We start from the raw sequence: 26,183 nt of genomic DNA on the forward strand, positions 1-26,183 counted from the left end.
GAGGATAGCTCAGGGGCAACATGCTTGATTTGGAAGCAAGACGACATGGAGCAACACAGGTTCGATCCCCGGGTCCGCGCTTAGAAACCCCTGCGTATTAAGCTCGATATAAATAACACATCATATCATAATAAAGGCGTATGCGACTTAACATTAGCCTTGCAAAAATCAAAAGTAAATGGGCCTCATTACGAGTAGGGCGCAAAGGGATACCGGGCACCGGTAAGGACACCAATGCCGGTAATCCCTTTGCGCCTTATTCCGAGGTCCCTTTGCGGGTCCCGCTAAGGCTGCCTGGTTTTACCATGCGGCCTCAGTGGGACCCGCAAAGGTTCCAGGGAGCAAATAATGGTACAGCAAATTGCGGTACCGTTATTTGCACCTTCCCCATTCCCATTGAGCCCTATGGGGGCTCAAATGGGAATGGGGAATGATATTTTCAATGGGGACTTACCGGTCCCGCAAAGGTCTGACTAGACCGGTAAGTCCCCATTGAATGAGGACGGACTCAGTACCGTTATTGGAGGCAGCCATGGCGCTATTAGCGCCATGGCTGCCTCCAATCCCGGAATGAGGCCCAATGTGTGTATGCATGGAGACAAAGGTCCCACCAAAATAAGAAGTACATACGGTCCCTGAAGTGAACGGAATGTGTGGCACCCCAAAAAACACCCTTACTCCTCTCGTCCATCTCCTCCCATTCACATGCTCACCTGGAGTTGCTTTTACACATACTTATGTATTTCTGAATATGGCGTGCTCAACGTCTGCAGACAGCGTGTGTCACATAAGTTACATGCTCAGGGCCTTGCCTCTGTTTTCATGTGTACACGCTTTTCTCTGTTTTTACATGCAAAGTCCATTCACTCTGTTTCTGGCTGCCTTCATTGTGAGACAAGGAAGACCCAGGCTCCTGCCTCTGTGCCATTTAACCTGCGTCCTCCTGCCCTGTGCTGCCTCCAACTTTGTCATATGCTGCTGCCTTTACAGTGTGTGTTCCTGCTGCTCACATGCACTGTGTTTGGAGTGCCCGCTGTCCAGCCATTGCCTATGCTCCTGTCTCTGGCCCTCTGACCATTGCAGCTGCTTTGTTGGACTCCCACCATGCCATACCACCATCAACACTCCACAACCCAGCTCCAGGATCACCTTGCCCACCCACACCTGCCTCGGCAGCGAGGCAGAGGACTGTCAACTTCAGTGCCAGAGAAGTTGGCATCCTGGTGGAGAAGATTCTGGAGCATTATGATGCCCTCTTCAACCCTGTAATGCAACGCAGCAACTAAGGACGTCAGCATATCCGGGATGGGATCACTGATGCCATCAATGCAGAGGAAGTGTCAGTCCGCACCTTCAAGGACGTCCATAATCCTTGGAAAGATCTGAAATTCCGGACACACACCAAGGACCTGTGATACATCCAGGCTGGTGCTACCGCGGAGGTGCACCATGCATGCAGATGCAGGCTGTCGGGTAACATGCAGGTCCTGGAGAGGTTCAACCCGGCACTGCATTCCCAGGTCTGCAAGTTATACCAATATCTGGAGTTGAATGCTGAGTAGCCATGTGGTGCACTGCTCGATGGTGCATTTGTGCATGTACAAGCATGTTGACAGTGACAACTTTAGGCTTGCAGCAAGTTCTGCGATGTATGGCTGCATGCATGTCCAGGACATTGCACTCCATTTGTGTATTCAGACATCTTTGGATTTTAAATTTGCTCTACTTGCATTGTGTGTTGTAGTGCTGGCTTGCAGACCATGCACATGCAATGTTCCTGGTATCTGAGACATGCCAGTATGGCAAGTGTGCCAGTTGAGGTAGTGTTGCCCACATCATGTGCATGCATGATGCTCATGTGTATGTACCCAAAATGGGAATGTGTGACTGGGCATCAATCATGCCTGGATGCAACACATGCTTTTTGATGTCTGGCTTAGTCACGTTGAGGCATTGAAGTTCCCGGGGTGCTGATGTGATTGGTCATGTCCCTACTTGGGTCCTCTGAGCTGATGTGTATGCATGACATGTGCATGTGCTTGGTGCCATGGCATGCTCACATGTGCATGTGCAATTGATGCATATGTGTATAGCATACACAATTGATTGGTTGTGACAGTGTCATGTAGTTTGATGTGATTGTGTGGAGTGATGGCCAGGCAGGTGTCTGCAAGGATGCAGATTGCATGTACATGTGTGTGGTGTGAAGGTTGATGGTTGTTCCCTTGACAAGTCATGTTCCTGTGAATGTTGGTGATGCCACACTGGCTTTGGCGCAGTACACTGATGTCGCTGTTCTGTGTCTCCTTTTCCACAGTTGCATCTGATGAAGAGGGTGGAAGTAGTGCTGTAGAGCATGGATGCAGGGATGTCTCCACCAGGCAGAGGTGCAGGCCACAAACACGCCCCAGTGACAGCTCATCTTCAGGGAGCAATGTGGCTGTGGCAGCGCCAATGACATCGGGCATGGCTGCTGGGGTAAATCCAAGAAGGTGAAGGTGGGAATGGACTCCTCAGAGGTGATGGGGCCAGGTGACACCACACGGGGAGCCATCCATGGCGGAAGATGCCCTGGAGTCATCCAGGTTGACGGAGGGGGAGGTGGAGGAGGTGGCCATTGCAGTCCAGCCCATGGGGTCAGGTGGGGTGTTCAGGTGGGTGTGCTTACTGCAGTCCTATCCCAGGGGCATGATGCTGTGCACGCCACTGTGGAGGTGCCTATGCAAAATCCAGTCCCTGGAGCATCAAATGCAGCAGTGTGCACCTGCCAGGATGCCTACACCCAGATCCCCACTTGTCGGCTGGTGTGACCACCCAGACCGACACCCCCTTGCCATCTGGTGTGTCCATCAAGGATTATGTGCTGCCCCTGCTGGCCTGGTTGATGAGGCGGACAGGTTTCATTTGTGATGATGGGCGGGCTACTCATATTCTGCTTGTCCATCATCACAGTGAGCAATACCGCCTTGTGTCCTGGCTTGCAGCATGCCTGTTCAGTGGTGAATTCCATGGGCTGTTCACTGCTCTAACCACCTTTTTGTCTTCCTCCTCTATGCACCGGTTATCCACCAGGGTGCCTTCTGGACAACATACTAGCCGGGCCCCCTGTGCACCCGTCCCACCCACAACACCCTGTCTGGTGGAACTCTCATCCCTGCCCGAGATGGGAGTCCCATGCACAACAGCTGAAGTGGTTGCTATGCCCAGGGTCACAGGCAATGGAAGAACAGCAAGCACCTATGAGCAGTGCAGGTGCCGTACGCCCCCAGAGATCGTCATTAGTACAGAAGGCGTACCAATGTAGCAGGCACTGGGCACTGAGGCAGCAGGTGACAATGATGAGGAGGCAATTGGTTTCAGGTCAGACCATCCAAAGTATGCAGGTGGGAATTGTGAGGCAGGTGGTACACGTGGACATGAGGCACAAAATGCCTTCCATGTTCCAGCAGTATGAAGGGCAGATCGTGGCAGAGAAGCAGCGGGCACGGGAAGCAAGAGTAATGATGTCCAGGGCTGGGATTGTGCTGTGTTGGGCAAGGAGGCAGTCTGCCATCCTGAAGGCCACTTGCAGGGAAGCACGAGTGATAGAGACACAGATGCTGGACGACCTGCAAGCCCTCCATGCAACAACAGAGGCCCACCTGAGGGGGGTTGCGTGGCATTGGACCCAGCCCTGGTGGAAAGGCTGAGTGAGATCAGAGAGGAGGACTAGCCCGCTGCCTTTGAACATAATTATTTAGATGTGGGTTTCCTTTGTTTGATTTATTATTTTCCCTGGACTTGGCAGACTTTCCTTCCCAGATTTTATGTTTATAGTTATATAGGGGTGGGTTTTTATTGAATTTCATATTTTCCCCCAGACTGCTTTCACCTTGACCCCATTTTGATTGTACATATTTATATTCAATACAGCTTTCATTTGGTTACATTTCACGCTTCATGCAGTTCGTTTGTGTGTCGGCAACTTTTCAGCCAGTGCATCTCTTCATTCCAAGTCATGTGTCTTGTGGCATGCATGCATGTGTTTGATGTTGCTTTGATGGTTTCGACTGGAAGGATGCATATGTGCCTGATATGTGGGGGTGGTCCATCAGACGACTGGGTCTGCAGTGTATGTTTTCATTTGCATTTACCTGTGCAGCATCACTGTGTGTTTGACATCAGTGTGGTTGGGGTGGAGGGAGGTGTGCTCACTGTGGAGGTGTTCCATGGTCACCTTAATGGCACATTTGTGTGTAATTGCTGTGTTAAACCCATGTTCCACCTCAGGCACAGAAATACAGTAGTGAGCCCTGTTTGGTCTTTTGGAGTGGCAGCACAATTCTCTGGTCTCTATGACTCATGCACTATCTGACTGCCCTCCCATCACCCATGCATGGCCCTGTCATGTAATTGTTCCCTGACAATTATTTTGCCACCCCTTCCACCCAGGTCACTGATGATCAGGATGTGATGCACCTGGCCATTGTTTGTGGATACTGCAAATGTTTAGTATGTTTACTTCTGTCGTGGGCACACATTCAGTTAGTGTGCTTTGATACTTTGGAAATGTGCCATGGCCAACATGCACATGCTCCTTGGCATTGCATTCACGTGTCACATGTGTATGGAGTGGGCTGATTAAGGTCTGGAAGGGTGTGTCAACAGATGCTCCAGTCGTGGATGAATCTCTGGTGCTTCCTGTTGATCGTGCTTGCGGTGGTGTTCCACTTCAGGGTGCTGGCAGACCACAGAGGTTCAGGTGAACTGCAGGCATGCATTGCACTGGTATTGTGGGAGACTGTCAGGGGGCTGTCTGGGGGGCTCTCACAGGTGAGGGCAGCTGGTGGGTGGTGTCCAGTATGGAGGGGGCTGGTGGGTGGGGTCCAGACTAGAAGGGCTGCTTGGGCAGGTGTCACGGGTGAGGGGGCTTGTGGGTGGTGTCCAGATTGAAGGGGGTTGCCTGGGGGTCAAAGGTGAAGGGGGATGGTGGGTGATGTCCAGACTGGAGGGGGCTGGTGTGTGGTGTCCAGACTGGAGGGGGTTGCCTGGGGGTCACAGGTGAGCGGGGCTGGTGGGTGATGTCCAGACTGGAGAGGGCTGCATAGGGGGTGAGAGGTGAGGGGGTTGGTGGGTGGTGTACAGACTAGAGGGGGCTGGTGGCTGGTGTTCAGTCGGGAGGGGCTGGTGGCTGGTGTCTGGGCTAGAGTAGTTGGTGTACACTATGGCGGTAGGCAGACAGAATGGGTGGCAAGAGTGTAGGGGAACGGACTCACATTTTCACAGGGGTGCAGCCTGGGCTTGTTATGGAGGGCCTGCGTTTTCGCAGGGTTGCTGCCTGAGCTTGTGAGGTGAGGCGCGCAATTTTGCTGGGGTGCAGCCTGGCCTGCAAGGGAGAGCCCGCATTTTTGCAGGGGTGCCGCATGGGCTTGCGAGGTGAGGCGCACAATTTTGCTGGTGTGCAGTCTGGCCTTGTAAGGGAGGACCCTCATTTTTGCAGGGGTGCAGCCTGGATTTGCGAGATGAGGCACACAATTTCACTGGGGTGTAGTCTGGCTTTGCGAGGGAGGGCCAATGTTTTTGCAGGGGTGCAGCCTATACTTGTGATGTGAGGCGAACAGTTTCACTGGGGAGCAGTCTGGCCTTGCGAAGGAGGCTCTGCATTCTCGCAGGGTGCAGCCTGGACTTGTGAGGTGAGGCGTGTGATTTAGCTGGGGAGCATTCTAGCCTTTCAAGGGAGGGCCCACGTTTTCACAGGTGTGCAGCCTCGGCTTGTGAGGTGAGGCAAGCATTGTATGCAGGAGTGCAGCCTGGCCTTGTGAGGGAGGGCACACGTTTTTGCAGGGGTGCAGCCATGGCTCATGAGCTGAGGCATGCATTTTCGTAGGGGTGCTACCTGGCCTTGTGAGGGAGGGGTGAAGACTGGGTTTGCGAGGTGAGGTGCGTGATTTAGCTGGGGTGCAGCCTGGGCTTGCGTTGGATGGCCTGTCTTCTCACAGGGGCATTGGATGGTGGGTCAGGGGTGGACAGGGAGGCTTGCGCCTGGTTTGCTCTTTAGCTTGCTTTTTGGTGTGCATGGGGGCGTGTTATGGGCTTTCCGATGCCACCTTGTTTTTACTTGCGTGACGGCTCTAGTAATGCGCCTTTGAATCCATGAATACGAGGGCAGACAATATTTTTTCTGCGCCATGGTTCGCGCAGGGTCCTTTTCGGCATGCAGCCCTTATGCCATTTCTGCACCCTATTCCATGAATCAGGCCACCTGACCTGCTCAAATGACCCGTTCTAAACTTGAAATTGTGTCTACCTTTCAGAAATGTATGCCTTTCTCTCTTCCCGTTCAGCTTTCCTACCCTCCTCTTACATTCTGTCCACCCATGTCCTATTGAAAAAAAAAGAGGAAAATTGCGTACCGCTAAAAAACCTGATGGTAACCAGGGATGTCATTTCACCAAAATGCCAGGGGTAGCAGAAGTGACATCACATGACCTTTGACCTCTGATGACATTACAGGAAGTGATGTCATTTCACCCCACCCTGAAATGATATCGCGGGTAGGAATGGACAACGACCTTTCATCCCTCGACAAAATAGGAGGTGGCATCACATAGGATTGTTCCTAAGTACACTCCGAAAATTATGGTTACGATATCATTATAATGTGACATACATTTCATACCAGAATGGATCGCCATATGTATCTTTAAGATCAGTGTGTATAGGCCCATATTGCCAAATTACTGTGAATGCAATCAGACGTCCATGGCCAAATGATAATGATGTGTTATTATATAGCACTTACACTTAACAATATCACCCAACCTGTGTTAGTACTCATTTATCGACCTGAGAAGCATGAAAGGCTGAGTTGAGGGTTTAAGAACAGATTAACAGGCCGATTCATGGAATTAATGTGTGCTGAAATTTTCGGTGCAAGCGTGTGAAAGCATGCGAATCGCAGCGCAAGTGCGAAAATCGCAGCGAAACCCGCGCACAGCGATACATGGAAGTCCGTGCGCGTGTAAATCCCAGGATGTGCACCAAAATTCTGCGTGGCGCATGCTGGTGCACACGTCTCCAAACAGCGTGCGCTACGCGCACAGCGAAATCACACATAGCGCGGCGCACACAACAAAAGTAGGCGGAACAGGGGGGCGTGACACGCGGAATGGGGAACAACGCATGAAAATGTGGGTGTCACGGGGGAAGTACAGGAGGCAAATGCGCGGAACGCCTACACGCACGTTCAAAACACGTATTCATGGAATCGAACGGGGCTAACGCGTGCGCCAAAAAATACGCGCTAATCCGGAAAAACGTACGCCAGCAGGAAGCAGTCGTACGTGGACCCGTGCAGCATAAAAGTGCGCGCAAACAACAAACAAGCTCAGACGCCAGGATAATAATACCGTTCATAGCAGCAGTGGTCGTGGAATACCGCAGGAGGAGGAGGAGGATAGTCAGGCTCAGAATTTTTACACCCAGAACCAGCCTTTTTGGGATGCCTGATGACCAGGTGTATGGGAGGTACCGGTTTCCACCTCACATAATACTCGACCTGGTCAGTGAGTGGGAGGATGACCTCACATCACCCATCCTGTGCTCCCAAGCACTCAGCCCCCTGGAGAAGGTCCTCAATGTACTGCACTTCTTGGCCACTGGATCATTTCAGCGGACAACTGCTATAGTGGGGCGGGTGTCACAGGCCACACAGTCACGCTGCCTACACCAGGTGTTGGCCATCATGACTGCACGCCCATCAGTCCGCAGACACATATAACTGCCCAGAACACCTGTAGAAAGGCAGGCTGCCATCCAGGATTTTTACGGGGTGGCATAATTCCCCAAAGTGCTAGGTGCCATTGATTGCACCCATGTGGCTCTACGTCCCCCCAGGGTATCAGAGGACATCTACAGAAACCGCAAGCACTGGCATTCCATCAACATCCAGGTAGTATGTGATGCCAAGGGAATCATCACCTCAGTATATGCCAACTATCCAGGGTCCACCCACGACAGTTTCATTTACAGAATGTCAACCCTAAACCGGGACCTAGAAGCTTGGCGGCATGGTGATACATGGCTGCTCAGTGAGTATAAATGCCTCTGCACATGCATGCATGTCAGATACTGAGTAATGTCACAACCCCACTAATGATACCCATCATCACCTCCCCAGGGGACAGCGCCTACCCTCTGAGCACCCACATGATGACGCCAATTCAGAACCCCACCACGCCACCTGAGGTAAGATGCAACACAGCCCATTTTGCAACCCGGGGCATAGTGGAGCGCACATTCAGAGTGCTCAAGTCACGCTTTCGCTCCCTTGACCGTTCTGGTGGGCAGCTACTATACGCTCCCCCAGTAGTGTGCAGGATCATAGTGGCAGCATGTGTCCTGCACAACGTTGCAACACGCCGGGGCCTGCCGGTGGACATGTTGGTGTCCCCACATCCCCAACCACATGCACGCCCACTGCGCATGGGAGGGGAAAGTGCACGTGGTGAGACAGCCCGTACGCAGCTGGTGGCCAATTACTTCACCTAAAATCACACTCCTGCGGAGTGCACACAGCCCTGGCACATACCAGCTGACAATCAATGATGATGACATAAGGGACAGTGAACTGTCACTACCATACCAGCCTGAGATTGGTCACCTGGAAGTGCTACATTGTGTGCATCCCTACCTACTTAAACACAACAATGATGTGTGATAAAAAGACACACATTCATGCTGCATGAATGACTACCCCCTTGCAAAATACAACATGAAAATAGTGCCATGTCACCCAACCCCTCCCCATCTCAGCTACCCAACACACCATGGCATGTCATGCAATGTGAAAGCAACCAAATGAATGCACAACACATGGCACAAGTGTCACGAACTGCACTGTCCGAAATGGAAACAGGCCACGACAATATGCTCCCAGTAATCAATAAGAAACAGCACACATGAACAAATACTTACCAGCAACACAATACAGAAACACAGGATGAAACAGTGGCAAAATATGACAGTGCAAATTCAAAGTAGTGCAAGTCTTACAACCTGAATACGCCAGCACATCGACCCCTTCCATCTGTACAGTGTTACTGCCACGCTAATGTCTCAGTGTACTGCATACAACATGAACTCCATCTGCAAAGTAGACGGCCTTGTGAAGACATGAGGAAGGAACCTGCAAATTAGGAGGAAGACAAGGATGCACAAGCACATATCAATACACCATGCAGTGTAGAAAACAACAACAATATCCACTAGGAATGTCTACACAGTATTGACTACAGACGGCCCACACAGCTCATGGGAGCCCAACGTCACTGTGCAATTCACTGTCACATGGCCATACCCTTTGCAAGCCCATGGTAACCGGAAGCAGGAGGGGTGTGTGTCCAAACTCAGGACAAGCCTGCATGTGCCCAGCCAGTATACAGTGGCTGCCCACGGGAGCCACACAAGGCAACACACTGTAAAAAAAATAAAAAATAAAATTAAAAATGGCCATGCGGGGCGAGGCGGGGTGGGGGAGGCCACCCAGGAGGTTTGAGGACAGGGTGCACACCAACACCCACCTGCGTGGATGTTTAAAAAAAAATACCTCCTTGGGATCATGGCCTGCACGGCTATGCCATTGTGGGAGAACTGCTGTCGGTCTCTTCACCAAATGCTGCTGCATCAGGAGGTTGTGGCACTATGGGAGGCAGCCCACGCAAAGCCCGGGTATGGTCCTCCATGGCAGCAAGCATGCAGGTCTGGAAGGTCTGATTCTGGAGGATTAATGTGCGGAGATCCCGATGCAGCACCTCACAGGTTGCCTGCATTTCTGCACGCATGGCCTCGCGTGATGCCCGGATCTCCTCACGTGTTGCCTGCATCTGCCTTTCAGGGGGGATAACGGAAGTGGCTGTTAGGGAGAATTCTCTGTTTAGACTGAATTTCCTAACCTAGTGAGTCCCACAGCAGCTTTGCTGGATTTCTGGATTTCTGGAGTTTGTTTTTTTCCATCCTGCCAAGAGTGAGACTCTTTTTCTCCCACTCTTGGACATGAATGTGTGTAATTCCTTTGAATGTCAATGTGTTCTATGGGCTATGGGGTCTTTTACTCCATAGGGTCTCATATGTTTTTCTATGCGTGTTACACTGCACCCTCTGTGCCGTAACACTGGGGCGTCCTAGAGGATCCCCACCATAGACTCCATACCCTGGGACTGACTACTGTCTCCCAGGGCATGTAAAGTCACCAATGGCTTTACTAGACCTAAATTTACTAACAGAACTAGTACAAACCATCCTATTGTGGACGTACTAGTAGGGGTAATTTGATTACTCCTGGGTCTGTTATTCGAGGGGGCACTGTCCCGTCCCCCCTCGTCGAGTTTTGGCTGGTGGCAGTGGAAACTACTTGTTATATTTTACCCCGAATATAACCCTACGGGATTCTTCTCATTGTTGGAGGTTAATACTTTTTCTCGTTAATCTCTAACATACCAACGGTTTATTTATTTTAAATAAATCTATCGGTTGGTATTTTCTGCCAGAACTCGGTTTTTAAAATGGCGTCTGTGTTCGTCTCTGTGACTCCTAAACCAAAGGTTGAGCCCTTTGTTCCACTTTTGGCGGGCTTCTGCCAAAGTGGTGCCATTCTGTCTGGGTACCACAGGGGTTGTGGGAGGGGGTTTAGGCACCCTGGCCTTGCCAACTCAAGTCACACTCTGGTGTGATTGGCCCAAGTGGTGAGCCACCCCGCTCACCACTTAGCATGTTTTGATTGACAGCTAGGCTGAATGAATGGGGGTTTTCTGCATAAAAGCAGGGCTTTTGGGACTGGATTTGAGAAGTCGCCACAGGACCTAAGAATCCGACGAGGGTAAAGCTGAGCCGATCTGCCCTGCTGAACCGACTCACCACTTCCCAACGACAGAGGAGATCTCCCGGCCGGAGAGTCTTCTTCCCCTGACTGGTGGGAACAACCAGTCCCCTTTGCTTTTTCTTCGCTTCCAGGGCATAGTGGTCGAATTGCCCGTGCTGAGCACCCCGGCACTGTATAGCCACATGCACTGTGTTTGGAGTGCCCGCTGTCCAGCCATTGCATATGCTCCTGTCTCTGGCCCTCTGACCATTGCAGCTGCTTTGTTGGACTCCCACCATGCCATACCACCATCAACACTCCACAACCCAGCTCCAGGACCACCTTGCCCACCCACACCTGCCTCGGCAACGAGGCAGAGGACTGTCAACTTCAGTGCCAGAGAAGTTGGCATCCTGGTGGAGAAGATTCTGGAGCATTATGATGCCCTCTTCAACCCTGTAATGCAACGCAGCAACTAAGGACGTCAGCATATCCGGGATGGGATCACTGATGCCATCAATGCAGAGGAAGTGTCAGTCCGCACCTTCAAGGACGTCCATAATCCTTGGAAAGATCTGAAATTCCGGACACACACCAAGGACCTGTGATACATCCAGGCTGGTGCTACCGCGGAGGTGCACCATGCATGCAGATGCAGGCTGTCGGGTAACATGCAGGTCCTGGAGAGGTTCAACCCGGCACTGCATTCCCAGGTCTGCAAGTTATACCAATATCTGGAGTTGAATGCTGAGTAGCCATGTGGTGCACTGCTCGATGGTGCATTTGTGCATGTACAAGCATGTTGACAGTGACAACTTTAGGCTTGCAGCAAGTTCTGCGATGTATGGCTGCATGCATGTCCAGGACATTGCACTCCATTTGTGCATTCAGACATCTTTGGATTTTAAATTTGCTCTACTTGCATTGTGTGTTGTAGTGCTGGCTTGCAGACCATGCACATGCAATGTTCCTGGTATCTGAGACATGCCAGTATGGCAAGTGTGCCAGTTGAGGTAGTGTTGCCCACATCATGTGCATGCATGATGCTCATGTGTATGTACCCAAAATGGGAATGTGTGACTGGGCATCAATCATGCCTGGATGCAACACATGCTTTTTGATGTCTGGCTTAGTCACGTTGAGGCATTGAAGTTCCCGGGGTGCTGATGTGATTGGTCATGTCCCTACTTGGGTCCTCTGAGCTGATGTGTATGCATGACATGTGCATGTGCTTGGTGCCATGGCATGCTCACATGTGCATGTGCAATTGATGCATATGTGTATAGCATACACAATTGATTGGTTGTGACAGTGTCATGTAGTTTGATGTGATTGTGTGGAGTGATGGCCAGGCAGGTGTCTGCAAGGATGCAGATTGCATGTACATGTGTGTGGTGTGAAGGTTGATGGTTGTTCCCTTGACAAGTCATGTTCCTGTGAATGTTGGTGATGCCACACTGGCTTTGGCGCAGTACACTGATGTCGCTGTTCTGTGTCTCCTTTTCCACAGTTGCATCTGATGAAGAGGGTGGAAGTAGTGCTGTAGAGCATGGATGCAGGGATGTCTCCACCAGGCAGAGGTGCAGGCCACAAACACGCCCCAGTGACAGCTCATCTTCAGGGAGCAATGTGGCTGTGGCAGCGCCAATGACATCGGGCATGGCTGCTGGGGTAAATCCAAGAAGGTGAAGGTGGGAATGGACTCCTCAGAGGTGATGGGGCCAGGTGACACCACACGGGGAGCCATCCATGGCGGAAGATGCCCTGGAGTCATCCAGGTTGACGGAGGGGGAGGTGGAGGAGGTGGCCATTGCAGTCCAGCCCATGGGGTCAGGTGGGGTGTTCAGGTGGGTGTGCTTACTGCAGTCCTATCCCAGGGGCATGATGCTGTGCACGCCACTGTGGAGGTGCCTATGCAAAATCCAGTCCCTGGAGCATCAAATGCAGCAGTGTGCACCTGCCAGGATGCCTACACCCAGATCCCCACTTGTCGGCTGGTGTGACCACCCAGACCGACACCCCCTTGCCATCTGGTGTGTCCATCAAGGATTATGTGCTGCCCCTGCTGGCCTGGTTGATGAGGCGGACAGGTGTCATTTGTGATGATGGGCGGGCTACTCATATTCTGCTTGTCCATCATCACAGTGAGCAATACCGCCTTGTGTCCTGGCTTGCAGCATGCCTGTTCAGTGGTGAACTCCATGGGCTGTTCACTGCTCTAACCACCTTTTTGTCTTCCTCCTCTATGCACCGGTTATCCACCAGGGTGCCTTCTGGACAACATACTAGCCGGGCCCCCTGTGCACCCGTCCCACCCACAACACCCTGTCTGGTGGAACTCTCATCCCTGCCCGAGATGGGAGTCCCAGGCACAACAGCTGAAGTGGTTGCTATGCCCAGGGTCACAGGCAATGGAAGAACAGCAAGCACCTATGAGCAGTGCAGGTGCCGTACGCCCCCAGAGATCGTCATTAGTACAGAAGGCGTACCAATGTAGCAGGCACTGGGCACTGAGGCAGCAGGTGACAATGATGAGGAGGCAATTGGTTGCAGGGCAGACCATCCAAAGTATGCAGGTGGGAATTGTGAGGCAGGTGGTACACGTGGACATGAGGCACAAAATGTCTTCCATGTTCCAGCAGTATGAAGGGCAGATCGTGGCAGAGAAGCAGCGGGCACGGGAAGCAAGAGTAATGATGTCCAGGGCTGGGATTGTGCTGTGTTGGGCAAGGAGGCAGTCTGCCATCCTGAAGGCCACTTGCAGGGAAGCACGAGTGATAGAGACACAGATGCTGGACGACCTGCAAGCCCTCCATGCAACAACAGAGGCCCACCTGAGGGGGGTTGCGTGGCATTGGACCCAGCCCTGGTGGAAAGGCTGAGTGAGATCAGAGAGGAGGACTAGCCCGCTGCCTTTGAACATAATTATTTAGATGTGGGTTTCCTTTGTTTGATTTATTATTTTCCCTGGACTTGGCAGACTTTCCTTCCCAGATTTTATGTTTATAGTTATATAGGGGTGGGTTTTTATTGAATTTCATATTTTCCCCCAGACTGCTTTCACCTTGACCCCATTTTGTACATATTTATATTCAATACAGCTTTCATTTGGTTACATTTCACGCTTCATGCAGTTCGTTTGTGTGTCGGCAACTTTTCAGCCAGTGCATCTCTTCATTCCAAGTCATGTGTCTTGTGGCATGCATGCATGTGTTTGATGTTGCTTTGATGGTTTCGACTGGAAGGATGCATATGTGCCTGATATGTGGGGGTGGTCCATCAGACGACTGGGTCTGCAGTGTATGTTTTCATTTGCATTTACCTGTGCAGCATCACTGTGTGTTTGACATCAGTGTGGTTGGGGTGGAGGGAGGTGTGCTCACTGTGGAGGTGTTCCATGGTCACCTTAATGGCACATTTGTGTGTAATTGCTGTGTTAAACCCATGTTCCACCTCAGGCACAGAAATACAGTAGTGAGCCCTGTTTGGTCTTTTGGAGTGGCAGCACAATTCTCTGGTCTCTATGACTCATGCACTATCTGACTGCCCTCCCATCACCCATGCATGGCCCTGTCATGTAATTGTTCCCTGACAATTATTTTGCCACCCCTTCCACCCAGGTCACTGATGATCAGGATGTGATGCACCTGGCCATTGTTTGTGGATACTGCAAATGTTTAGTATGTTTACTTCTGTCGTGGGCACACATTCAGTTAGTGTGCTTTGATACTTTGGAAATGTGCCATGGCCAACATGCACATGCTCCTTGGCATTGCATTCACGTGTCACATGTGTATGGAGTGGGCTGATTAAGGTCTGGAAGGGTGTGTCAACAGATGCTCCAGTCGTGGATGAATCTCTGGTGCTTCCTGTTGATCGTGCTTGCGGTGGTGTTCCACTTCAGGGTGCTGGCAGACCACAGAGGTTCAGGTGAACTGCAGGCATGCATTGCACTGGTATTGTGGGAGACTGTCAGGGGGCTGTCTGGGGGGCTCTCACAGGTGAGGGCAGCTGGTGGGTGGTGTCCAGTATGGAGGGGGCTGGTGGGTGGGGTCCAGACTAGAAGGGCTGCTTGGGCAGGTGTCACGGGTGAGGGGGCTTGTGGGTGGTGTCCAGATTGAAGGGGGTTGCCTGGGGGTCAAAGGTGAAGGGGGATGGTGGGTGATGTCCAGACTGGAGGGGGCTGGTGTGTGGTGTCCAGACTGGAGGGGGTTGCCTGGGGGTCACAGGTGAGCGGGGCTGGTGGGTGATGTCCAGACTGGAGAGGGCTGCATAGGGGGTGAGAGGTGAGGGGGTTGGTGGGTGGTGTACAGACTAGAGGGGGCTGGTGGCTGGTGTTCAGTCGGGAGGGGCTGGTGGCTGGTGTCTGGGCTAGAGTAGTTGGTGTACACTATGGCGGTAGGCAGACAGAATGGGTGGCAAGAGTGTAGGGGAACGGACTCACATTTTCACAGGGGTGCAGCCTGGGCTTGTTATGGAGGGCCTGCGTTTTCGCAGGGTTGCTGCCTGAGCTTGTGAGGTGAGGCGCGCAATTTTGCTGGGGTGCAGCCTGGCCTGCAAGGGAGAGCCTGCATTTTTGCAGGGGTGCCGCATGGGCTTGCGAGGTGAGGCGCACAATTTTGCTGGTGTGCAGTCTGGCCTTGTAAGGGAGGACCCGCATTTTTGCAGGGGTGCAGCCTGGATTTGCGAGATGAGGCACACAATTTCACTGGGGTGTAGTCTGGCTTTGCGAGGGAGGGCCAATGTTTTTGCAGGGGTGCAGCCTATACTTGTGATGTGAGGCGCACAGTTTCACTGGGGTGCAGTCTGGCCTTGCGAAGGAGGCTCTGCATTCTCGCAGGGTGCAGCCTGGACTTGTGAGGTGAGGCGTGTGATTTAGCTGGGGAGCATTCTAGCCTTTCAAGGGAGGGCCCACGTTTTCACAGGTGTGCAGCCTCGGCTTGTGAGGTGAGGCAAGCATTGTATGCAGGAGTGCAGCCTGGCCTTGTGAGGGAGGGCACACGTTTTTGCAGGGGTGCAGCCATGGCTCATGAGCTGAGGCATGCATTTTCGTAGGGGTGCTACCTGGCCTTGTGAGGGAGGGCACACGTTTTCAGAGGGGTGAAGACTGGTTTTGCGAGGTGAGGTGCGTGATTTAGCTGGGGTGCAGCCTGGGCTTGCGTTGGATGGCCTGTCTTCTCACAGGGGCATTGGATGGTGGGTCAGGGGTGGACAGGGAGGCTTGCGCCTGGTTTGCTCTTTAGCTTGCTTTTTGGTGTGCATGGGGGCGTGTTATGGGCTTTCCGCTGACACCTTGTTTTTACTTGCGTGACGGCTCTAGTAATGCGCCTTTGAATCCATGAATACGAGGGCAGACAATATTTTTTCTGCGCCATGGTTCGCGCAGGGTCCTTTTCGGCATGCAGCCCTTATGCCATTTCTGCACCCTATTCCATGAATCAGGCCACCTGACCTGCTCAAATGACCCGTTCTAAACTTGAAATTGTGTCTACCTTTCAGAAATGTATGCCTTTCTCTCTTCCCGTTCAGCTTTCCTACCCTCCTCTTACATTCTGTCCACCCATGTCCTATTGAAAAAAAAAGAGGAAAATTGCGTACCGCTAAAAAACCTGATGGTAACCAGGGATGTCATTTCACCAAAATGCCAGGGGTAGCAGAAGTGACATCACATGACCTTTGACCTCTGATGACATTACAGGAAGTGATGTCCTTTCACCCCACCCTGAAATGATATCGCGGGTAGGAATGGACAACGACCTTTCATCCCTCGACAAAATAGGAGGTGGCATCACATAGGATTGTTCCTAAGTACACTCCGAAAATTATGGTTACGATATCATTATAATGTGACATACATTTCATACCAGAATGGATCGCCATATGTATCTTTAAGATCAGTGTGTATAGGCCCATATTGCCAAATTACTGTGAATGCAATCAGACGTCCATGGCCAAATGATAATGATGTGTTATTATATAGCACTTACACTTAACAATATCACCCAACCTGTGTTAGTACTCATTTATCGACCTGAGAAGCATGAAAGGCTGAGTTGAGGGTTTAAGAACAGATTAACAGGCCGATTCATGGAATTAATGTGTGCTGAAATTTTCGGTGCAAGCGTGTGAAAGCATGCGAATCGCAGCGCAAGTGCGAAAATCGCAGCGAAACCCACGCACAGCGATACATGGCAGTCCGTGCGCGTGTAAATCCCAGGATGTGCACCAAAATTCTGCGTGGCGCATGCTGGTGCACACGTCTCCAAACAGCGTGCGCTACGCGCACAGCGAAATCACACATAGCGCGGCGCACACAACAAAAGTAGGCGGAACAGGGGGGCGTGACACGCGGAATGGGGAACAACGCATGAAAATGTGGGTGTCACGGGGGAAGTACAGGAGGCAAATGCGCGGAACGCCTACACGCACGTTCAAAACACGTATTCATGGAATCGAACGGGGCTAACGCGTGCGCCAAAAAATACGCGCTAATCCGGAAAAACGTACGCCAGCAGGAAGCAGTCGTACGTGGACCCGTGCAGCATAAAAGTGCGCGCAAAAACAAACAAGCTCAGACGCCAGGATAATAATACCGTTCATAGCAGCAGTGGTCGTGGAATACCGCAGGAGGAGGAGGAGGATAGTCAGGCTCAGAATTTTTACACCCAGAACCAGCCTTTTTGGGATGCCTGATGACCAGGTGTATGGGAGGTACCGGTTTCCACCTCACATAATACTCGACCTGGTCAGTGAGTGGGAGGATGACCTCACATCACCCATCCTGTGCTCCCAAGCACTCAGCCCCCTGGAGAAGGTCCTCAATGTACTGCACTTCTTGGCCACTGGATCATTTCAGCGGACAACTGCTATAGTGGGGCGGGTGTCACAGGCCACACAGTCACGCTGCCTACACCAGGTGTTGGCCATCATGACTGCACGCCCATCAGTCCGCAGACACATATAACTGCCCAGAACACCTGTAGAAAGGCAGGCTGCCATCCAGGATTTTTACGGGGTGGCATAATTCCCCAAAGTGCTAGGTGCCATTGATTGCACCCATGTGGCTCTACGTCCCCCCAGGGTATCAGAGGACATCTACAGAAACCGCAAGCACTGGCATTCCATCAACATCCAGGTAGTATGTGATGCCAAGGGAATCATCACCTCAGTATATGCCAACTATCCAGGGTCCACCCACGACAGTTTCATTTACAGAATGTCAACCCTAAACCGGGACCTAGAAGCTTGGCGGCATGGTGATACATGGCTGCTCGGTGAGTATAAATGCCTCTGCACATGCATGCATGTCAGATACTGAGTAATGTCACAACCCCACTAATGATACCCATCATCACCTCCCCAGGGGACAGCGCCTACCCTCTGAGCACCCACATGATGACGCCAATTCAGAACCCCACCACGCCACCTGAGGTAAGATGCAACACAGCCCATTTTGCAACCCGGGGCATAGTGGAGCGCACATTCAGAGTGCTCAAGTCACGCTTTCGCTCCCTTGACCGTTCTGGTGAGCAGCTACTATACGCTCCCCCAGTAGTGTGCAGGATCATAGTGGCAGCATGTGTCCTGCACAACGTTGCAACACGCCGGGGCCTGCCGGTGGACATGGTGGTGTCCCCACATCCCCAACCACATGCCCGCCCGCTGCGCATGGGAGGGGAAAGTGCACGTGGTGAGACAGCCCGTACGCAGCTGGTGGCCAATTACTTCACCTAAAATCACACTCCTGCGGAGTGCACACAGCACTGGCACATACCAGCTGACAATCAATGATGATGACATAAGGGACAGTCAACTGTCACTACCATACCAGCCTGAGATTGGTCACCTGGAAGTGCTACATTGTGTGCATCCCTACCTACTTAAACACAACAATAGAATGTGATAAAAAGACACACATTCATGCTGCATGAATGACTACCCCCTTGCAAAATACAACATGAAAATAGTGCCATGTCACCCAACCCCTCCCCATCTCAGCTTCCCAACACACCATGGCATGTCATGCAATGTGAAAGCAACCAAATGAATGCACAACACATGACACAAGTGTCACAAAGTGCACTGTCCGAAATGGAAACAGGCCACAGACAATATGCTCCCAGTAATCAATAAGAAACAGCACACATGAACAAATACTTACCAGCAACACAATACAGAAACACAGGATGAAACAGTGGCAAAATATGACAGTGCAAATTCAAAGTAGTGCAATTCTTACAACCTGAATACGCCAGCACATCGACCCATTCCATCTGTACAGTGTTACTGCCACGCAAATGTCTCAGTGCACTGCATACAACATGAACTCCATCTGCAAAGTAGACGGCCTTGTGAAGACATGAGGAAGGAACATGCAAATTAGGAGGAAGACAAGGATGCACAAGCACATATCAATACACCATGCAGTGTAGAAAACAACAACAATATCCACTAGGAATGTCTACACAGTATTGACTACAGACTGCCCACACAGCTCATGGGAGCCCAACATCACTGTGCAATTCACTGTCACTTGGTCATACCCTTTGCAAGCCCATGGTAACGGGAAGCAGGAGGGGTGTGTGTCCAAATTCAGGACAAGCCTGCATGTGCCCAGCCGGAATACAGTAGATGCGCACGGGAGCCACACAAGGCAACACACTGTAAAAAAAAATGTTTTTGAAAATTAAAAATGCCATGTGGGGGGGAGGAGGAGTGGGGGAGGTCACCCAGGAGGTTTGAGGACAGGGTGCACACCAACACCCACCTGCGTGGATGTTTAAAAAAAAATACCTCCTTGGGATCATGGCCTGCACGGCTATGACATTGTGGGAGAACTGCTGTCGCTCTCCTCACCCTATGCTGCTGCATCAGGAGGTGGTGGCACTATGGGAGGCAGCCCACGCAAAGCCCGGGTATGGTCCTCCATGGCAGCAAGCATGCAGGTCTGGAAGGTCTGATTCTGTAGGATTAATGTGCGGAGATCCCGATGCAGCACCTCACAGGTTGCCTGCATTTCTGCACGCATGGCCTCGCGTGATGCCCGGATCTCCTCACGTGTTGCCTGCATCTCAGCTGAGAGCGAACGTGTGAGCTGCTCCAGCTGCTGTTCTGCCCTAATATTAGTGGAAGCCCCAAGGTCAACCAGATCTGCCTGAGGGTATGTAGTTCTTCCCTCAAGGCTTCCCTGTGGGCCTAAGACTCTATTGATATCGATTGGCGCAGAGTCTCCAGTAACCCCCGTCGGTCCCTGTTGGACGCCAACATGTCTTCCCTGTGTGATTGGCAAATGGAGTCTGTCGCCTGCTGTTGTTGCTCCATCTGCCTTTCAGGGGGGATAACGGAAGTGGCTGTTAGGGAGAATTCTCTGTTTAGGCTGAATTTCATAACCTAGTGAGTCCCCCAGCAGCTTTGCTGGATTTCTGGAGTTTGTTTTTTTCCATCCTGCCAAGTGTGAGACTCTTTTTCTTCCACTCTTGGACATGAATGTGTGTAATTCCTTTGAATGTCAATGTGTTCTATGGGCTATGGGGTCTTTTACTCCATAGGGTCTCATATGTTTTTCTATGCGTGTTACACCGCACCCTCCGTGCCGTAACACTGGGGCGTCCTAGAGGATCCCCACCATAGACTCCATACCCTGGGACTGACTACTGTCTCCCAGGGCATGTAAAGTCACAATTGGCTTTACTAGACCTAAATGTACTAACAGAACTAGTACAAAACATCCTATTGTGGACGTACTAGTAGGGGTAATTCGATTACTCCTGGGTCTGTTATCTGTCCCATCTATTATGGCACTGTCCCATCCCCCCTCGTCAAGTTTTGGCTGGTGGCAGTGGAAACTACTTGTTATATTTGACCCCGAATATAACCCTATGGGATTCTTCTCATTGTTGGAGGTTAATACTTGTTCTTGTTAATCTCTAACATACCACCGGTTTATTTATCTTAAATAAATCTATCGGTTGGTATTTTCTGCCAGAACTCAGTTTTTAAAATGGCGTCTGTGTTCGTCTCTGTGACTCCTAAACCAAAGGTTGAGCCCTTTGTTCCACTTTTGGCAGGCTTCTGCCAAAGTGGTGCCATTCTGTCTGGGTACCACAGGGGGTATGGGAGGGGGTTTAGGCACCCTGGCCTTGCCAACTCAAATCACACTCTGGTGTGATTGGCCCAAGTGGTGAGCCACCCCGCTCACCACTTAGCGTGTTTTGATTGACAGCTAGGCTGAATGAATGGGGGTTTTCTGCATAAAAGCAGGGCTTTTGGGACTGGATCTTGAGAAGTCGCCACAGGACCTAAGAATCCAACGAGGGTAAAGCTGAGCCGACCTGCCCTGCTGAACCGACTCACCACTTCCCAATGACAGAGGAGATCTCCCGGCCGGAGAGTCTTCTTCCCCTGACTGGTGGGAACAACCAGTCCCCTTTGCTTTTTCTTCACTTCCAGGGCGTAGTGGTCGAATTGCCCGTGCTGAGCACCCCGGCAACCGTATAGCCACTAACCCGTACCGCGACCAAAAGGTGGTGCCTTGTGACGGAGCACTCCGTGGCTGGTCTCTTCCCTGGTGGTGCAACAATCTTCAAATGTCCTTCGACGACGAGAGCATCTCTTCTCTTGGCAAAGCCCCGACTTGCATCCACCACCAGGAAAAACTGCCCCCGCCGGAGCTGTCTCTCCACATACAAGGTACCGTGTCCGCCTTGCTTCCCTTGTGTTGGTTAGCGTGAGGTGTCTTAATCCTCGTCTCTCCATTGGGTCGCCTCCAAGCCTTCTTAAACTTTCTGTTCTGAACTGGTCCAATCTTTCTGTGACAATTTGCGACAAAAACTCGAAGTGCATTTCCACTGTGATACTTTTTGGGACACATCGCCTTGCTTCTCTCCGAGTGGGCCTGGCCTCTGAACTTTGCGATCTACAGTAGACCCTGCCTTACTTGCCTTGCATTTGTTCGTAAAAGTGTTGGTACCGAGTTGATTTCATACCCTGCCTTTTCTCTCCCGTCCTAACGAATACTAGAGTGCCATCTAGGTTAAAGCTTTCACCTCTGTCTGCAAATAAGTGGTGCCATTGAACCTAGACTTGTCGAACTATTGTTAGGGGGATTGATTTACTTATAGTAATTGTGATTGAAGTTGTTTGCCGTATTAGTGCCAGAGTGTTTTCCATAGATGTGTTTTTATAAATAAATAACTATATATCTTTACAGCAAAGCTCTGTTCTGTGTTTGCTTGTTCTAACGTGTGGATTGCCCTATTTTGTATACTCCACATACTGCCTAACTCTTCTTGAGGGAAGTCTGACTGCTCAGCCACAGCTACCAAGTGAATCTGTGTGGTACAGACTGCTACCAAGTGGGTTTACTGCCAAACACCTGTAGTCCTAAACCTTTTTCAGTGGTCCCAGAGGGAACTGCACAGGTTTCCGCCTAACAGTGGCCACCCTCTCCATTGCTGAGCCATCATTTCTACTGATGCTGCCTGTTGGGTTGCAATACCGTACATGGAGTTTTCCCATACAGTATTGCCTGGTGACGTACGGCCACCGCGTCGACGGGCGCCACACCTGTTTGGGGCAAGGCGATCTGCACCTTGCTGTGCTGGCACTGCCTGAGGCTGCAGGACTGCATTCCCCCTCTGATCTGCTGACCCAGGAACAGGATCAGATGCTGTGGAGTGTGACCCTGCATCCGTAACCGCCAAAGGCGGACCTACCAACACTGACATCCCCATAGAGGGTTCCCCCACTTGTGCAGGTGGGTTGGACAGAGCAGAATCCCTGCCAGAAACACTTACCTGCGATGGCACATAAGTCTCATCATCCGATTCAGCACCCGAATAGAGGTCTGGCGAGGTGCACCCAGAGACACCCCTGGAGAGTATGGCCTGCAGTAACATTGGGTTCTCACCCACCACCACACCACGTCCCCCACTGGTGCCCGGTCGTGCCAGATATTCCTCCTGGGTCTGCACCATCTCCTCAACCTCAACATCATCAAGTGCGTCATCACCTGCAAAAACATAAAATAGAACAAATGGAAACAGGCATGAGCACCATAGCACACACATAGGCCGTGACAAGCCACAGATCCAGTACATGATCAACACATGTCCCACATGACTATAACCCTGCCATGCATGCACTGTCAAAGAGTTGGAAGTGGAGTCAAAAAGGCAGACACTGGGGAGAGCAAGATGGAAAAGCAACACATTTGTAGCATGTTGGGTAGCACAGGCATCACACATCAGGCTGTGAGTGGCATGTCCAATACACATGCATGACACATGCCACCACACAGATGTCATGTAGCATATCCACGGTAAAGTACAAAACTACAGCAATATGTCAGTGATTGAGTACTGTCACGCATCCATGTGACATCGACATGATGAGAAGATTAATGCTGAATAGTGTTTCAAAATATGCATGTGCCATATACTGAAACACATCCAGTGTCCAAAAATACTGTCATTGTGGGCTGATCAAAGGTTGGTCACTTTGACATCACAGGAAACATCTGTCATGTTCCACATGCAAACAGCACCTTATAATAATTTTTATGCAGGCCAATACTCCATCAGCCTGAATGGTGTAATCATTAACGTAACCAAGTAATAATAGTGCCCCAGTGTGGCCTGTAAACAATGACTGAAGCATATCACATATGTCGCAATAGGGCATAAAATAGTCTAGCAAAAAGGGGAGAGTGCAAACAATCAGCATGAATGAAGACGTACTAAATCAGACCAATGTAGTTGCAAGACAACAGTTCAAGGTAAAGTGCACAAATGTGGGCTTAATTGTAAACTGTGGCCAGAAGGGATACAGTCATACCCAAATCCAAGGCACGTGAATGTATGGGAGGAAGCACATGGGTGACCCATACCACTCAGGTGCACACACCCTCACCTGACACTGAATCTGAACCCGTCACCCAAACAACATACACATGGATTACACACACAATCAGGTAGTTCTCCCACGCCTTGGATCTGTTCCTCTGTGACGAAGACCCCAGCAACAGAAGCATGTTCAGTGAGTTTGTTGTCCTCTGGTGGAGACCCACCGCCAGTCACCAGAGTAGCGGCATGATTTGAGGCCAGCTTGTTCTTTGCTCTGCGTTTCAGGTCATTCCACCGCTTGTAGCTATCATCAGCTGTGCGCCTCACAAATCCAAGGGCACTTATGCGGTCAGCAATGATCTGCCAGTTGTGGTCCTGGACCCTGCAGTCACCAGCATTTCGTAGCTATGTGCCGACACATAGGACACAAGTGCATCATGTTCCGGGTCATTAAAGCAAGGCTTCCTTGACGTGCCGGAGTGTGTAGCCGTGTCTGGGGTCTCAGCCTGTCGTGCCAGAGCACCCTTCTTCCTCTTCTTTAAAGGTGGAGCGGAGCCAGAGTGGCTTACGCCGCTCTCGTCAGTAGGTGCAGAAGCACCGGTGGACTGGGTAGTAGGAGTGTGGGAACGCACAATGACCATAGGTCTTGTTGCAGGCATTGGTTGCAGGGTAATGTTGGCAGGGGGAACGTCAGTTTGATGGAACTGGACCGACACTGTCCTGGCTGGGAGAGTCAGAGCTAGGGCGGATGGAGCTGCAGCTGCCCCTGCAGCCTCTCTACCCTGCCTACTCGGGGCAGGAGATGACATAGCTGCCCCAGATCCACGTGGCTTGGTGACAACAACTTGCACCGCCACACGTGGCCTAGACTTGCTGACCTGGAAGTCAGCCTGGGAGTCATCCTGTGCCAGGTCAGGTGCCACAATGGGCTGGTCCAACAAGGGCTGAGCTGGGATGGTGTCAGCCACTTTTCCCTCAACCATGGGGGGGACATGGGTGTCCCTGATTGGTCCTCCACACATGGGGGTATAGGGGCACCCTGCAAATCCTGGCCACGTCCCCTACCGCGCCCACCACGGCCACCTTTTGAAGGTCAGCCACCTTTGCCTCCCTTACCGCTTGGTCGCCTCCCAACCATGGCCTTGATGTTGTTGTGTGTATGGGAGTTGAAGTAAACAATTGTCCTGGGCAATTGGGGGTCAAAGGGGTAGGGTACTAGATGGAATTCGTACCCTAGTGCTCTAACAAGGCTGTCTGTGACCCCTAGGGGAAGATGACGGGTCACGCAATGCACAGACAGCCCAAAATAAAAAATAACGTGCACGCAACCCCTCGTAGACCACGTGCGTGAAAAAATGTACCCGCACTATGCTGTGGCACCCAGAAATACAAAATTAAGCGTTCGCGTAATACACGCAGCCTACAATGACCTCTGAAGGGGTACGCGACACATGGGGCAAGCACAGTTGGTAAATACGTGCGCAACTCACCGTCTGCCTGGAAAAAGAATGTGAAAAATATGCGCGTGTGCGTGTTGGCAACACCCCCGCCAAAAGAAGAAGTGTACGCTGTCTGTGGAGACAGGACAAAAGAAGAAGTGAACGCTGTTTGAGGAAACAGGCCCAACAAAAAATCAGAAAAAAGCTGTCAGAGGTAACAGGGAGTACGAACTTGAAACGCTGTGAAGTAATCGCGTGTGAACCAACAAGAAGTACAGAATTCACCCACTCGCTCTCCACGAAAAGCACATACAAGGAAATGGCATCCGACACGTAGCTTTTAAACCGGCCCACACGTACACGTCACATACGCGTGTACGCGCTAAGGCCCTTTCCTCCAATTACACGAGCTGACACTCGGACGTGCATTTTTTGATCGTGTACGATGAACATGCACCCGTGTTGATGGAAATGCCCGCGCGCGTCACGTCACTTACGCGCGTAGGTAGGCCCTTTCCTCAGAATACACGCATCCACACGTGGACGTGCAGTTTTTCCACACGCGATGCCACGTCACGAGGGAAATGCCCATGCGGGTCACGTCACAGAAGCGCTTACGCGCTAAGGGCTTTTGGTCCAATGAAACCGCATACGTGTGCTGACGCGCTTACGCGTGAAGGGCCTTTCCTCGAATTATACGCTGACGTGCAAGATTTTCACGTCCCAAATCACTCCGTATCAAGCTGGCCACGCAACAACACACGGAAGACCACGCTTCAGCCCAAAAGGCCGATTTACTGCCCCCAAGAGCCCTGAGCACACTCCCACCTGCCATCTGCTGCTGCCTGACCGCCTGCTGCCCACGTGCCCTGCTATTTGCTGCCTGCACGTCAGACAGGGGTGCAGTTGCTGTGACCACCCCTGCTGGAACCGAAGACTCCCGACTGGGATACCATCGCTCCACAGCCCAGCCCCAGGACCCAGTTGCCCTCCCACTCCTGCCTCTGGGGTTGCCATGTCGGGCACAACACCATCTGGCACCACTGGCAACCCCCTGCCAGAGAG

Source organism: Ambystoma mexicanum, chromosome 2p, assembly GCF_040938575.1.
Source record: "Ambystoma mexicanum isolate Mex_15411 chromosome 2p, UKY_AmexF1_1, whole genome shotgun sequence".
Classification (NCBI taxonomy): Eukaryota; Metazoa; Chordata; class Amphibia; order Caudata; family Ambystomatidae; genus Ambystoma; species Ambystoma mexicanum.